The sequence below is a fragment of the Saccoglossus kowalevskii genome, chromosome 12 (assembly GCF_978046115.1).
Source record: "Saccoglossus kowalevskii chromosome 12, keSacKowa6.1, whole genome shotgun sequence".
Taxonomy (NCBI): Eukaryota; Metazoa; Hemichordata; class Enteropneusta; family Harrimaniidae; genus Saccoglossus; species Saccoglossus kowalevskii.
In genome coordinates, this window is record NC_140652.1 from 15505490 (window position 1) to 15522700 (window position 17211).

The 17211-nt window shown below is 35.2% G+C and overlaps 1 long non-coding RNA gene across 1 annotated transcript; it reads left to right on the forward strand.

Annotated features, from left to right (window-relative positions):
* The first annotated feature begins 10749 nt into the window (after positions 1–10749).
* LOC146735562 (uncharacterized) lies at positions 10750–16449 on the forward strand. The gene is made up of 3 exons (XR_014931112.1): positions 10750–10773; positions 15076–15106; positions 15938–16449. It is a non-coding gene; the product is annotated as an uncharacterized LOC146735562 (long non-coding RNA).
* Positions 16450–17211: the final 762 nt, after the last annotated feature.

Below are 17211 nucleotides of genomic sequence, written 5' to 3' on the forward strand. Positions count from 1 at the left end.
AAAACCACTTGAATCATGGGAAATATTTTTATGAACACATAATCATCTCATTGAGCGGATGTTGTATGCCAACTATGGTGTCAATCTGGCAAATTGTTCATGAGTTATAGCGTAATTTCACTTTTTACTAAATCCAAGATGGCTGCCAAAGGAAGCCATTTTTCGAAAATCTGCTTCAGTAACTTTGTAGAGCTATCGACAGAGATACTATATGCTAAATTGCTTTTCAAACAAGGAAGCAGTTTTTAACAAGATAATTTTTTGAGGTTTTTTTAATTTTTGTGATAAATTCAAGATGGCCGCCAAAACCACTTGAGTCATGGGAAATATTTTTATGAACACATAATCATCTTATCAAGCGGATGTTGTATGCCAAGTTTTGTTTAAATCTGGCAGATCGTTCATAAGTTATAGCGTACTTTCACTTTTTACTAAATCCAAGATGGCTGCCAAAGGAAGCCATTTTTCGAAAATCTGCTTCAGTAACTTTGTAGAGCTATCAACAGAGATACTATATGCTAAATTGCTTTTCAAACAAGGAAGCAGTTTTTAACAAGATAATTTTTTGAGGTTTTTTGAATTTTTGTGATAAATTCAACATGGCCGCCAAAACCACTTGAATCATGGGAAATATTTTTATGAACACATAATCATCTTATCGAAGGGATGTTGTATGCCAACTTTGGGTTCAATCTGGCAAATTGTTCATAAGTTATAGCGTACTTTCACTTTTCACTAAATCAAAGATGGCTGCCAAAGGAAGCCATTTTTCAAAAATCTGCTTCAGTAGCTTTGTAGAGCTATGAACATAGGTGCTGCAAAGCAAATTTCTATTCACATGAATGAGCCATTTGTAAGAAGAAGATTTTAAAAGTTTTTTGTCAATTTTCAGAAAATCCAATATGGCGGCCAAGGTCACATGACCGCTAAAGATTTTATTGCTGATATTTGCTAGACATGAGCCAATGATGCCACACAAAAAAACCGGAAGTTCCAAGACCCTCAGAAAGTGGTGCAATTGAGCACTTCCGGTTTGTGTTCTACCTAAGATGGCGGCCAGGTCATGTGACCTACATAGCTGGTTTTGGGGTATGCACCACAACTCATGGCCCTTTATCAGCATGCATAATGGCAAATCAATCGCAGCATTATTTTTCAAGTTACAGCGCTTACAAAAAACGGCGGAATAATAATAATAATAAGAATAATAAACATAGCAATTACAATAGGGTTTCGCCCCATAGGGCTCGAAACCCTAAATATAGCTGCATAGCAGCGATGACGGGTTTCGAGCCTGCGTGGCTCATGACAAATTGCACTTGCTCGATGTGATTATTTGACGAACGTTTGATGTCTAGAATGCAAGATAGTAGACAAACTACACAACATATGGATTTGATTTCACAGGAATATGATAAACTTAATGCAAGGACAAATAGTTCATGAGTTATAGAACTTTTTCTCTTTTACTAAATCCAAGATGGCTGCCAAAGGAAGCCATTTTTAAAAGTCTACTTCAGTAACTTTGTAGAGCTATCAACAGAGATACTATATGCTAAATTGCTTTTCAAACAAGCAAGCAGTTTTTAACAAGATATTTTTTTGAGGTTTTTTGAATTTTTGTGATAAATTCAACATGGCCGCCAAAACCATTTGAATCATGGGAAATATTTCCATGAACACATAATCATCTCATTGAGCGGATGTTGTATGCCAAGTTTTGTTTAAATCTGGAAAATCGTTCATAAGTTATAGCGTGCTTTCACTTTTTACTAAATCCAAGATGGCTGCCAAAGGAAGCCATTTTTCGAAAATCTGCTTTAGTAACTTTGTAGAGCTATCGACAGAGATACTATATGCTGAATTGCTTTTCAAACAAAGAAGCAGTTTTTAACAAGATAATTTTTTGAGGTTTTTTGAATTTTTGTGATAAATTCAACATGGCCGCCAAAACCACTTAAGTCATGGGAAATATTTTTATGAACACATAATCAGCTTATCGAAGGGATGTTGTATGCCAACTTTGGGTTCAATCTGGCAAATTGTTCATAAGTTATAGCGTACTTTCACTTTTCACTAAATCAAAGATGGCTGCCAAAGGAAGCCATTTTTCAAAAATCTGCTTCAGTAGCTTTGTAGAGCTATGAACATAGGTGCTGCAAAGCAAATTTCTATTCACATGAATGAGCCATTTGTAAGAAGAAGATTTTAAAAGTTTTTTGTCAATTTTCAGAAAATCCAATATGGCGGCCAAGGTCACATGACCGCTAAAGATTTTATTGCTGATATTTGCTAGACATGAGCCAATGATGCCACACAAAAAAACCGGAAGTTCCTAGACCCTCAGAAAGTGGTGCAATTGAGCACTTCCGGTTTGTGTTCTACCTAAGATGGCGGCCAGGTCATGTGACCTACATAGCTGGTTTTGGGGTATGCACCACAACTCATGGCCCTTTATCAGCATGCATAATGGCAAATCAATCGCAGCATTATTTTTCAAGTTACAGCGCTTACAAAAAACGGCGGAATAATAATAATAATAAGAATATAGCTGCATAGCAGCGATGACGGGTTTCGAGCCTGCGTGGCTCATGACAAATTGCACTTGCTCGATGTGATTATTTGACGAACGTTTCATGTCTAGAATGCAAGATAGCAGACAAACTACACAACATATGGATTTGATTTCACAGGAATATGATAAACTTAATGCAAGGACAAATAGTTCATGAGTTATAGAACTTTTTCTCTTTTACTAAATCCAAGATGGCTGCCAAAGGAAGCCATTTTTAAAAATCTACTTCAGTAACTTTGTAGAGCTATCAACAGAGATACTATATGCTAAATTGCTTTTCAAACAAGCAAGCAGTTTTTAACAAGATATTTTTTTGAGGTTTTTTGAATTTTTGTGATAAATTCAACTTGGCCGCCAAAACCACTTGAATCATGGGAAATATTTCCATGAACACATAATCATCTCATTGAGCGGATGTTGTATGCCAAGTTTTGTTTAAATCTGGCAAATTGTTCATAAGTTATAGCGTGCTTTCACTTTTTACTAAATCCAAGATGGCTGCCAAAGGAAGCCATTTTTCGAAAATCTGCTTCAGTAACTTTGTAGAGCTATCGACAGAGATACTATATGCTGAATTGCTTTTCAAACAAGGAAGCAGTTTTTAACAAGATAATTTTTTGAGGTTTTTTGAAGTTTTGTGATAAATTCAACATGGCCGCCAAAACCACTTGAATCATGGGAAATATTTCCATGAACACATAATCATCTCATTGAGCGGATGTTGTATGCCAAGTTTTGTTTAAATCTGGCAAATCGTTCATAAGTTATAGTGTACTTTCACTTTTTACTAAATCCAAGATGGCTGCCAAAAGAAGCCATTTTTCGAAAATCTGCTACAGTTACTTTGTAGAGCTATCAACAGAGATACTATATGCTAAATTGATTGTCAAACAAACAAGCAGTTTTTAAGAAGATAATTTTTTGAGGTTTTTTGCAATTTTTTGATAAATTCAATATGGCCGCCAAAACCACTTGAATCATGGGAAATATTTTTATGAACACATAATCATCTTATTGAAGGGATGTTGTATGCCAACTTTGGTTTAAATCTGGCAAATTGTTCATGAGTTATAGCGTACTTTCACTTTTTATTAAATCCAAGATGGCTGCCAAAGGAAGCCATTTTTCAAAAATCTGCTTCAGTCACTTTGTAGGGCTATGGCCATAGGTGCTGCAAAGCAAATGTATAATCACATGAATGAGCCATTTTTGAGAAGAAGATTTTAAAAGTTTTTTGTCAATTTTCGGAAAATCCAATATGGCGGCCAAGGTCACATGACCGCTAAAGATTTTATTGCTGATATTTGCTAGACATGAGCCAATGATGCCACACAAAAAAACCGGAAGTTCCTAGACCCTCAGAAAGTGGTGCAATTGAGCACTTCCGGTTTGTGTTCTACCTAAGATGGCGGCCAGGTCATGTGACCTACATGGCTGGTTTTCGGATATGCACCACAACTCATGACACTTTATCAGAATGCAAAATGGCAAATCAATCGCAGCATTATTTTTCAAGTTACAGTGATTTATAAAAACGGCGGAAAAATAATAATAATAATAAGAATAAATATAGCTGCAGAGCAGCTATTAACGGCTTTCAAGAAAAGGGACCATAACACTATTAAATTTGGAAAAAAAAGTTTGAAGATTTGATTTGTGCAATGTATATACGTGTAGGTTACATGACGTTCTGGCCCAATGCCTTCATTATAGCGCTATTTCTATGTCTCTAACTTCAATAATGCTCAAGATATTGTATATATGCATATTGAATGAGTTCTATGACCATATATGGTCAACGGATATGTTGGCCAATTCTCTTTCCATTGCCTTCAATATAGCGTTGGTACCCTGTCTGTACATGCAATACTGCTTGAAATATTAGAGACATGCATATTTAATGAGATCTATGACCATATATGGTCAACGGATATGTTTGCCAATTCTCTTTTCTATTTCCTTCAATATAGTGTTTGTTCCATGTTTGTACATGGAATAGCACTTGAGATATTCGAGACATGCATATTTAATGAGTTCTATGACCATATATGGTCAACGGATATGTTGGCCAATTTTTCTTGTCCATTGCCTTCAATATATCATTGGTACCATGTTTATACTTGCATTGGTGCTTGAGACACTGGAGACATGCATATTTAATGAGTTCTATGACCATATATGGTCAACGAATATGTTGGTCAATTTTCTTGTCCATTGCCTTCGGTATACTGTTAGTTCCATGTTTGTACATGCAATAGTGCTTGATATATTGGAGACATGCATATTTAATGAGTTATATGACCATATATGGTCATGAAACATGTTGACAATTTCTCTTGTCCAAAGCCTTCAATATAGCAATGGTTCCATGTCTGTATGTGCAATAGTGCCTGAGATATTATAGGTATGCATATTTAATGAGGTATATGACCTTATATGGTCAACGAATATGTTGGCTCATTCTCGTGACCATTTCCTTCAATATAGCGTCAGTTTCACGTTTGTACATGCAATAGCGCTTGAGATATAAGAGACATGCATATTTAATGAGTTCTATGACCATATATGGTCAACGAATATTTTGGCCAATTCTCTTGTCCGTTGCCTTCAATATACCGTTAGTTCCATGTTTGTACATGCAATAGTTTTTGAGATACAAGAGACATGCATATTTAATGAGTTTCAAGATGGCGGCCGAACCACGTGACTAATCGAAAATCTGTTTCAGTCACTTTTAATGGCATGACATGTAGAAGGTATATACAAATTTTCAGGCAAAACGGTCCAGCCGTTTCAGAGAAGAAGTCGTTTGAAGTTGGCGGAATAATAATAATAATAATAATAATAATAATAATAATAATAAATATAGCTGCAGAGCAGCTATTAACGGCTTTCAAGAAAAAAGAGCCATAACACCATTAAATTTGGAGAAAAAAAAGTTTGAAGATTTGATTTGTGCAATGTATATACGTGTAGGTTACACGACGTTCAGGCCCAATGTATTCATTATAGCGCTATTTCCATGTCTCTAACTTCAATAGTGCTCGAGATATTATATATATGCATATTTAATGAGTTCTATGACCATATATGGTCAACGGATATGTTGGCCAATTCTCTTTTACATTGCCTTAATTATAGCGTTGGTACTCGGTCTGTATATGCAATACTGCTTGAAATATTAGAGACATGCATATTTAATGAGTTCTATGACCATATATGGTCAACGGATATGTTGGCCAATTCTCTTTTCTATTGTCTTCAATATAGTGTTTGTTCCATGTTTGTACATGGAATAGCGCTTGAGATATTAGAGACATGCATATTAAATGAGTTCTATGACCATATATGGTCAACAGATATGTTGGCCAATTTTCTTGTCCATTGCCTTCAATATATCATTGGTACCATGTTTATACTTGCAATGGTGCTTGAGATATTGGAGACATGCATATTTAATGAGGTATATGACCTTATATGGTCAACTGATATGTTGGCCAATTCTCTTTTCTATTGTCTTCAATATAGTGTTTGTTCCATGTTTGTACATGGAATAGCGCTTGAGATATTAGAGACATGCATATTAAATGAGTTCTATGACCATATATGGTCAACGAATATTTTGGCCAATTCTCTTGTGTGTTGCCTTCAATATACCGTTAGTTCCATGTTTGTACATGCAATAGTTTTTGAGATACAAGAGACATGCATATTTAATGAGTTTCAAAATGGCGGCCGAACCACGTGACTAATCGAAAATCTGTTTCAGTCACTTTTTTTGGCATGACATGTAGAAGGTATATACAAATTTTCAGGCAAAACGGTCCAGCCGTTTCAGAGAAGAAGTCGTTTGAAGTTGGCGGAAGAATAATAATAATAAACATAACAAAAACAATAGGCTTTCAAGCCTGAAGGGACTTGAAAGCCTAATAAACATAGCAATTACAAAAGGGTTTCGCCCCATAGGGCTCGAAACCCTAAATATAGCTGCATAGCAGCGATGACGGGTTTCGAGCCTGCGTGGCTCATGACAAATTGCACTTGCTTGATGTGATTATTTGACGAACGTTTCATGTCTAGAATGCAAGATAGCAGACAAACTACACAACATATGGATTTGATTTCACAGGAATGTGATAAACTTAATGCAAGGACAAATAGTTCATGAGTTATAGAACTTTTTCTCTTTTACTAAATCAAAGAGGGCTGCCAAAGGAAGCCATTTTTAAAAATCAACTTCAGTAACTTTGTAGAGCTATCAACAGGGATACTATATGCCAAATTGCTTATCAAACAAGCAAGCAGTTTTTAACAAGATAATTTTTTTGAGGTTTTTTGAATTGTTGTGATAAATTCAACATGGCCGCCAAAACCACTTGAATCATGGGAAATATTTCCATGAACACATAATCATCTCATTGAGCGGATGTTGTATGCCAAGTTTTGTTTAAATCTGGCAAATCGTTCATAAGTTATAGCGTGCTTTCACTTTTTACTAAAACCAAGATGGCTGCCAAAGGACACCATTTTTCAAAAATCTGCTTTAGTAACTTTGTAGAGCTATCGACAGAGATACTATATGCTGAATTGCTTTTCAAACAAGCAAGCAGTTTTTAACAAGATATTTTTTTGAGGTTTTTTGAATTTTTGTGATAAATTCAACATGGCCGCCAAAACCACTTGAATCATGGGAAATATTTCCATGAACACATAATCATCTCATTGAGCGGATGTTGTATGCCAAGTTTTGTTTAAATCTGGCAAATCGTTCATAAGTTATAGCGTGCTTTCACTTTTTACTAAAACCAAGATGGCTGCCAAAGGAAACCATTTTTCAAAAATCTGCTTTAGTAACTTTGTAGAGCTATCGACAGAGATACTATATGCCGAATTGCTTTTCAAACAAGGAAGCAGTTTTTAACAAGATAATTTTTTGAGGTTTTTTTAATTTTTGTGATAAATTCAACATGGCCGCCAAAACCACTTGAATCATGGGAAATATTTCCATGAACTCATAATCATCTCATTGAGCGGATGTTGTATGCCAAGTTTTGTTTAAATCTGGCAAATTGTTCATGAGTTATAGCGTACTTTCACTTTTTACTAAATCCAAGATGGCTGCCAAAGGAAGCCATTTTTCAAAAATCTGCTTCAGTCACTTTGTGAAGCTATCAACAGAGATACTATATGCCGAATTGTTTTTCAAACAAGCAAGCAGTTTTTAAGAAGATAATTTTTTGAGTTTTTTGGCATTTTTGTGATAAATTCAACATGGCCGCCAAAACCACTTGAATCATGGGAAATATTTTCATGAACCCATAATTATCTTATTGAACGGATGTTGTATGCCAAGTTTTGTTTAAATCTGGCAAATTGTTCATAAGTTATAGCGTAATTTCACTTTTCACTAAATCCAAGATGGCTGCCAAAGAAAGCCATTTTTCAAAAATCTGCTTCAGTAACTTTGTAGAGCTATCAACAGAGATACTATATGGTAAATTGATTGTCAAACAAACAAGCAGTTTTTAAGAAGATAATTTTTTGAGGTTTTTTGCAATTTTTTGATAAATTCAATATGGCCGCCAAAACCACTTGAATCATGGGAAATATTTTTATGAACACATAATCATCTTATTGAAGGGATGTTGTATGCCAACTTTGATTTAAATCTGGCAAATTGTTCATGAGTTATAGCGTACTTTCACTTTTTATTAAATCCAAGATGGCTGCCAAAGGAAGCCATTTTTCAAAAATCTGCTTCAGTCACTTTGTAGAGCTATGGCCATAGGTGCTGCAAAGCAAATGTCTAATCACATGAATGAGCCATTTTTGAGAAGAAGATTTTAAAAGTTTTTTGTCAATTTTCGGAAAATCCAATATGGCGGCCAAGGTCACATGACCGCTAAAGATTTTATTGCTGGTATTTGCTAGACATGAGCCAATGATGCCACACAAAAAAACCGGAAGTTCCTAGACCCTCAGAAAGTGGTGCAATTGAGCACTTCCGGTTTGTGTTCTACCCAAGATGGCGGCCAGGTCATGTGACCTACATGGCTGGTTTTGGGATATGCACCACAACTCATCGCCCTTTATCGGCATGCAAAATGGCAAATCAATCGCAGCATTATTTTTCAAGTTACAGTGATTTATAAAAACGGCGGAAAAAAAATAAGAATAAATATAGCTGCATAGCAGCAATGACGGGTTTCGAGCCTGCATGGCTGATGGGAAATTGCACTTGCTCGATGTGATTATTTGACGAACGTTTCATGTCTAGAATGCAATGTTCTTAACAAGTCCTCTGGTATTTTGGTTTATGAACCACACTGGAATCAACAGACATAACCATTGATAGTCATCTGTCCAATGTTATTCATAATAAAGATGATTTTTTGAGGTATTTTGCATTTTTGTGATAAATTCAAGATGACCGCCAAAACTACTTGAATCATGGGGAATTTTTTCACGTACACATAATCATATTGAACGGATGTTGGATGCCAACTTTGGTTTAAATCTGGCAAATTGTTCATGAGTTATAGCGTAATTTCACTTTTTACTAAATTTAAGATGGCTGCCAAAGGAAGCCATTTTTCAAAAATCTGTTTCAATAACTTTGTAGAGCTATCAAGAGAGATACTATATGCTAAATTGCATGTCAAACAAGCGGGTAGTTTTTAAGAAAATGATTTTTTGATTTTTTTTTTTACATTTTTTGGATAAATTCAAGATGGCAGCCAAAACCACTTGAATCGTGGGAAATATTTTCATGAACACATAATCACTGCATTGAACAGATGTTGTATGCCAACAGATGTTGTATGTTGTATCTGGCAAATTGTTCATGACTTATAGCGTAATTTCACTTTTTACTAAATCCAGGATGGCTGCTAAAGAAAGCCATTTTTCAAAAATCTGCTTCATTAACTTTGTAGAGCTATCAACATAGGTGCTGCAAAGCAAATTTCCAATCATAGGAATGAGCCATTTTTAAAAAAAAGATTTTAAAAGTTTTTTGTCATTTTCAGAAAATCCAATATGGCGGCCAAGGTCACATGATCGTTAAAGATTTTATTGATGATATTTGCTAGACATGACTCTTTCTGTAGTTTACTGTTTGTCATAGTAATTTAAATCAAGCATGTTGTTTTCTGGCTGGTTAACATAGCGGCGATTGCAGTGATTTCATTATACAGTTTCTTTCTTTATTGGATGAATTAATTTCTTGTGACTCACTAATCCGGCAATGCGTGTATTTAAATAACAAGGTTCACCGTCAGGATGTTCACATTTGAAATAGCGTGAAAACATTTTAAATACTAAAATATAACGCATGTCATTCAGCTTAAAATATGAGGCTTCATTGCGGAGATGTATTAAGAAGTTACTGCGGCCTGGCTGCCATAGAGGGCGCACATTATACTAGAAGTGCATGTAACCACGGAACTTACATGATGGAACCTACAGTCGTTTTTGAAACTGTTAATTGTCGCACCATAAACAAAACATTTTAAATATTTTCTTGCACATGTGCCCCAGTTCTCGCATTCTATCTTGTACTTAGTTTAATAACTTATAATTATTATTATATATATGTTGTAAAATTATGTTGTCAATATGATACCAGAGACGTCTAAGTCATGTGAAGTTCTGGTTATAAAATTAATATGTATAATATTTTGTTTACATCTGTGTGGGCGAGTCCCGGGACAGAGTATGCCCAGAATAAACTGTCATATCATAACAGTTACATAAAACGACGGTCTAGCAGTGACAGACGCGTACTTTAATGTTGATCAAATTACAACACATGTATAGTCTTAGTATAAACCGTACATAAATCATGTCATGTACTCGATAAAACATTGACAATCAATTGAGCGTCGTTTATATTTACAGCCTCTACAAGTTTATATAACTTTAATTCGTGTACAAAATATGCACATTTTTGCATTTGAACACGATTAAAATAAAGGCATAAAATTTCCACAAATCAATCTGAAAAAAACTAGGTGTAATTTGATTTCGTAAATTTTATTGCACTACTAATTACTAGTATAACCATGGAACTGGTTTATAGTTCCATGGTATAACTAAGAATGTTGGACTTGGACAACGACCCGTCTCTCAGGCCGTGACTGTGAAAACTATATAGCGCCACCAGGCGGTCGAAGTTTATATGCTGCGCTTTCGTTTTGGTGAGTACACGTTTATTTTAGAATCGGAGATTCAAATGTTGAATATTGATAATATATGACAATATATGTTACTATAAATGAACGTATCCGAAATGTAAAGGTCTAGTAGTCGCATTCTCAGGTCCAGTTTTCGGTGTAAGATATTAAGTATGATAGATTTTGTGCATTTTCTAGTCATTTATCGTGTAAAACAATCATGGCGTCGCCCAGTCATGTCGACCGGAAGTGCGTGCATCGTGTTCAACTTCTGAAAGCATTGCACATGTCTAATACATTTGGAAATTTAGAAAGTCACAGACGTGTCATTTGAGCGGCACAAACAAACAAAGACATTATTTTACAGCTCTAATGGGTGAACTAATTGAACAATGTCGCTATTTTATAGTGTCGATTATTTAGAAAGGTCAAACCTCAATTCCCAAAACTAGCAATGTATGAGGTAACCCGAATCTCTGGCCCCGACCCCTGGCCAATGAGTTATTAATTTACATGTTTTTCTCACATATTTTTATATATTTAACGCCACTAGCCAATGTACGTAAAACGCGGAAGTGAATTTGCCGACAAGTTACCATGACTCGACAGTAATATAGAGACATTTCGCGATGGGCGTCTTTCGTGGTCGGTAATGTTTACGAAAATTTTTGTTCACTATTTTATAAAACTGGCTTGGCAGTTCTCATCACCAAATAGACAATGTCACAGCCTTTCGGCCACTTTTCCAACAAATCCAAAATCACTAGATAATTTTGTTTACTTTACAATTGTACTATGATTACATTTGTTGATAATTTTAATGCATATTACTTGTACACCCACAAAAATACCCCCAGGATAAGAGAATTTATTATATAGCCTTGACAAAAAAGCAATATTTTTCCTTGTCTTATTAGTGAATTTTTTTTCGTTCTGTGTAACTTTATGTGGAAATCCTAATAAGATTCAATGTACAGTTCACAACTAACAGTTTTGCAATATTAGAGGTTGTGAACTTGTTCATAGAGGCTGCAAACTGCAATTTTTTTTATAAAAAGTGTGTTCACTGACATTTATTTTGTATTTTTTTATACTTGGTATTTTGTTTTTGTTTTTTGTTGTAGGTTGTTTGTTTTGTGTTTTTGGAGTTTTGTACAAAAATCAACGGTTAAATAAGTATATTATTTCCACTTTGCAGTATATTGTACACAGTACTTGTATGCTTTGTTCTCCAGCATAAATCAGATTGTAATGTAAGCATGAGATTGTAATGTAAATTTAGTTCATTAATGTTGTACGTTGACGCTTTCTCTGGGACCTCGAGTCCAGGCCCATTTACTTACTTGTTGTCAGTGTCTGACTGGTATATACAAAATACGACCAAGTAAACGTGAAAATATTAAAAGAAGAAACCTAAAAATATAATTTTACACATCGAAATTGAGAATCGCAAGTGTAGACATATAGCATAGAAATAAACACTAAATACATCTATCCCAGCCAGCAATTGAATCATCAATCGGCATGAGTGATGTAACTGGCATTTCCATCTATTTCCTTCTATTCACACCATCCTAAAACGCTCAAGTGAATGTTGTCAAATTCGCGAGTGTGCGTATTTTCGTACAGTGGCGTGAACATTGCTACAATCAAAGACGCGCAGAACAGGAAGTCCATTCTGTGCTAGTACCATTGCCAATTTTTGGACAAAAGAGGACTATTTATACAGTGGGATGCTCCAGTAGGAAATTGTTAAAATTGCCCGATTGGCATATCAAAATCCTGTATTGAAACAGAACATATTCTATATTCTCTAAAAATAACATTGTTATGTCTCTAGACTCACAACGAACCCAAAACAAAGGAAACATTCCGATCCAAACAACCTGCGTCCTTGAAAATGAGTCTTATCGCCATTGCGTTTCTGAGCGAAAATATGTTGATGTCAAAAACGACCGATTTTCGCCAAATCTTCTATGATTTTTTGATAATACCATTAATTCAGTCCAGCGGTTAGATAGGTTATTTATTAGAGACGCTCGTGAAACAAAATTGATGATGTAAATCACTCTGGCGACGAAAAAATTGGCGATAAAAGCCAAGGGGATGAGGGACTGAATTTCAAAAAACATATTTTATACGTATGCCATTCAATTTGGCCTGAGCCAGAGATTGGCTAGTGGTGTTAAATATATAAAAATATGTGAGAAAAACATGTAAATGGCTGATTGGCCAGGGGGTCATTCAATTTGGCCGGGGGCCAGAGATTCAGGGTTACCCCAATGTATGTGTTAACAATTTCAAAACCTGGAGTCATCCGGTTCTTTGCACATGTGTTTTTTACCAAATTTTCTTGCTGGTCCTTAATTGCTATTTTTGTTATTTGTGGGTATGTTGCATTGATATTTCAATCGTCTTGTGTGTACTTGACTATCTAATGGTTGATTTTGAGCCTATTGCTTGGATACCATACATATAGGTACCTCAGGTATACCTATCTGAGATTTGTTCAATTCAGGATGATATCTAATTTTGAACAGCTAACATCGGGGCTATCTCAGCTGACAGGCTGCTTGTTAGTCCCCGTTCGGACGTAGTCCGAAAACAGGGACTTATGTTTTGCTCTGTGTGCGTCCGTGCATCCGTGCGTTGTATCTCACCTCTATCTCGAACTTGCATGGACCGATTAAGTTCAAACTTCACTCATACATCACACATTATATGGGACATATGCACATGCATTTTTTTCATGATCCGATAAACGATAGCCGAAAAGCGGCCATTTTAAGGCCGAAAATGCATCAAAATCGCACATTTTCACCATTCCGGACCCGGATCTCAGTTATGCATGGACAGATTTTGTTCAAATTTGGTACCTACATTAAACATAATAGGACCTTGATGCACGTCATTTTTTTTTCGGATCAAGTTCAAAATGGCCGACTGGCGGCCATTTTGTTTTAAAGAATTCAGTTCTGGATCTGTATCAGAGACATGCCTGGATTGATTGAGTTCAAACTTCACACACATAAGGTACATCATGTCACAAATATGTATGTGCATTTGTTTCATGATCTCATTAACGATAGACAAATGGCGGCCGCTTTAAGGCCGAAAATGCATTGAAATCGCACATTTTCACCATTCCGGAACCGGATCTCAGTTATGCATGGACGGATTTTGTTCAAATTTGGTACATACATTGAACATAATAGGACCTTGATGCACGTCATTTTTTTTTCGGATCAAGTTCGAAATGGCCGACTGGCGGCCATTTTGTTTTAAAGATTTCAGTTCTGGATCCGTATCCGAGACATGTCTGGATTGATCAAGTTCAAACTTCACACACACATGGTACATCATGTCACAAATAGATATGTGCATTTGTTTCATGATCCGCTTAACAATAGCTGAATGATGGCCATTTTAAGGCCGAAAATGCATCAAAATCACATATTTTCACAATTCCGGAACCGGATCTCAGTCATGCATGGATGGATTTTGTTCAGATTTAGTGCATATATTAAACATAATATAAGCTTGATGCATACTAATTTTTCTTCGGATCAAGTTCAAAATAGCCAACTGGCGGCCATTTTGTTTTAAAGAATTTAGTTTTCGATCCATATCTCGGACATTCCTGGACAGATCAAGTTCAAACTTCACATACACATCATACATTATATCATACATATGCCTGTGCATTTGGGCCAGTCCTTTTAAGGTCAAAAATTTACAAAAATTGCACATTTTCACCATACCGGAACTGAATCTTAGTCATGCGTGGGCAAATTTAGTTTAAATTTTTGTTTGGATTGTGTTAAAAATGGCTGCCTGGTGGCTATTTTGTTTTACTGAATGCAGTTCAACATCCATATTAGTGCTGCTTTGAATGTATATGTCACTCAAATATGAACGGAACGGGGACGTGTCATTGACTTGTTTTATTTTGTATTGTGACCTTTGACCTATTGTACTAACTGCATGTTGCGGTTTCAGCCACTGGTCAAGTTAATGACCCCTTGTCAATAATCATTGGTTGTAATGATTTGCTATTTCACGTTTCCTGAAATCAACCTGAATCAATTAACAGGGCGAACAATTTTTTAAATAATTTGTAGCGAAGAGTGAATAGTTTAGTGAATAGAGATTCAGTGAATATTTTTTATTATGTTTATTAAAGAGTTGTTTGTTACACTTTCCTGTGTAGGTTTGCCATTTATCTGTATTAATACCAAAAATTGCTGTGTTGACCGTCACATTACTATAATAATTGTAAATTCACTATGTTGCATAATTTAACAGTTCTCTATATTTCTCTTGCAGTCTATAACAATCTATTCCTGTATATTGAAAGGTAAGATATGTCTAGGCATGAAAGTTGAATTTGTTATGATCTATACCTTATATAGTTTTAATTTGGTTAAACATTATGTATCAAACATGTGCACATTTTGTTAGCCGTTAATAATGAAGTGTGAACTCTGGATATATGCTTATATACTGCTCAATATGTATTGATACTTATACACATTACTACATGTCAGCATTATGGTAAAATATATCAAAGTTCACATGATTTGTGGGAGTTAGTGCTATATGTAGATCATTTTGTCACTCAACTGGGGAATTAATATATATATATGTGTGTCAATCTTTCTAGCCTATGCATAAATATCTGGACCAATCAGGTTTTTAGTTTAGTAATTCAATAGACATTCTAAGCAGTAAATAAAGTTTTATAGTGTTCTAATTCAAGACACAATTTTTAGGTAACATATTTTTGAAATCAACCATTTTTTACAACCAGATCTCATTCACACAAACACTTAGATCATGTTTGAACATGTTTAGGGGTAGATATGAGTGTGTGTTTAGCTCTTTATTAACAACTGTATAAACTTCAAAAATCATAAACACAGACATCAGACCTATGTACATGTATTTGTGTGATGATGCAATTCAAGACAGCTGTGTGGTATTTAACTGTGAAGGAAAAAAGTCACAATGCAAGTTTGCAATTTATCTCACTGTTTTGCTTGCAAATTAACAGTATTGCTAATGAAATTGACACAGGTAGCATCTGTATTTTAATAACAATGTACCTATCTCTTGTAAGTAAAAACAGTGCTCAATTTAGCAAATATATTAAATAAATCACTCGTATTTTGACAATTGTATCTTTCAGATGCCTCGAAAGAAAGGTTGGAAGAGAGGTGAAGCTCTAAAGAAGAGGTTGGCCTTGGGTAGAAACCCACCAACCAATGTCCTTCGGGATCAAAGCGATACTGTCCTTCGGGATCAAAGCGATACTGTCCTTCGGGATCAAAGCGATACTGTCCTTCGGGATCATAATAAATCAGAAAATATTGTCCTTCGGGATCATAATGAATCAGAAAGTACTGTCCTTCGGGATCATAGCAATACTGTCCTTCGGGATCATAGCAATACTGTCCTTCGGGATCATAGCAATACTGTCCTTCGGGATCATAGCAATACTGTCCTTCGGGATCATAGCAATACTGTCCTTCGGGATCATAATGAATCAGAAAGTATTGTCTTTCGGGATCAGAATGAATCAGAAAGTATTGTCCTTCGGGATCAGAATGAATCTGTAAGTATTATCTTTCGGGATCAGAACGAGTTGCAAATTAGTGCTGGAAGTATTCTTAATAAAGTACATGATGAAGAAACAAATAATGTTGCAGAGAGTTTCTCATTAGAGCAATTTCATTTGTTAAATGATTCAGTTGGAAATGTTAATGATCAGACAACAGGTAATAAGTTCATGCTAAAAACTTCAGTACAAGGAAGTTTTCATCAAGGTCATCATCAATTTCTAGATAACAGTGGAAAACAGTGTGTTGCAAATAGCTTAGTTTCTATGATATTCAATCAAATCAAATATGTAGATTCATGGGAATCGGAAGATTTGGATATAATACTGCAAACTGGTAATGAATTGTATGGCTTTTTACAACAGTCTACAACTGTTAATTCAGAACTGTTATTAGTGACAGAATTACCACAAACAGTTGATTTATTTGACACCCAGTTTACTTTGAGTGTTGGTGACTCATTATTTGGTATTATTGGTGAAAGTGATTATGAGAACACATTTCTTACATCATTTGACAATGCTCTTGATATATCATTAACTGAATATAATTCATGCTTTGTTATATTTGGCGGAGCAGCATTTGCTGTGATCAAGAATGATGGATTTTATTGGATCTTTGATTCACATTCAAGAAATTCCAAAGGCATGGTAGCACCCGATGGATTAAGCATAGTAATCAAGTTCAGTAGTATTGAGATGGTGTATAAACATTGTTGTGATCTTGCTGTATCCATGCACGTGCATGAAAATGAACAGTTTGAAGTTACGGGTATAAATGTTAATGCTGAAAAGTATGTTATTGACACTGAAACTCAGTCAGATAATGAAGTGGAGTTAGTTGA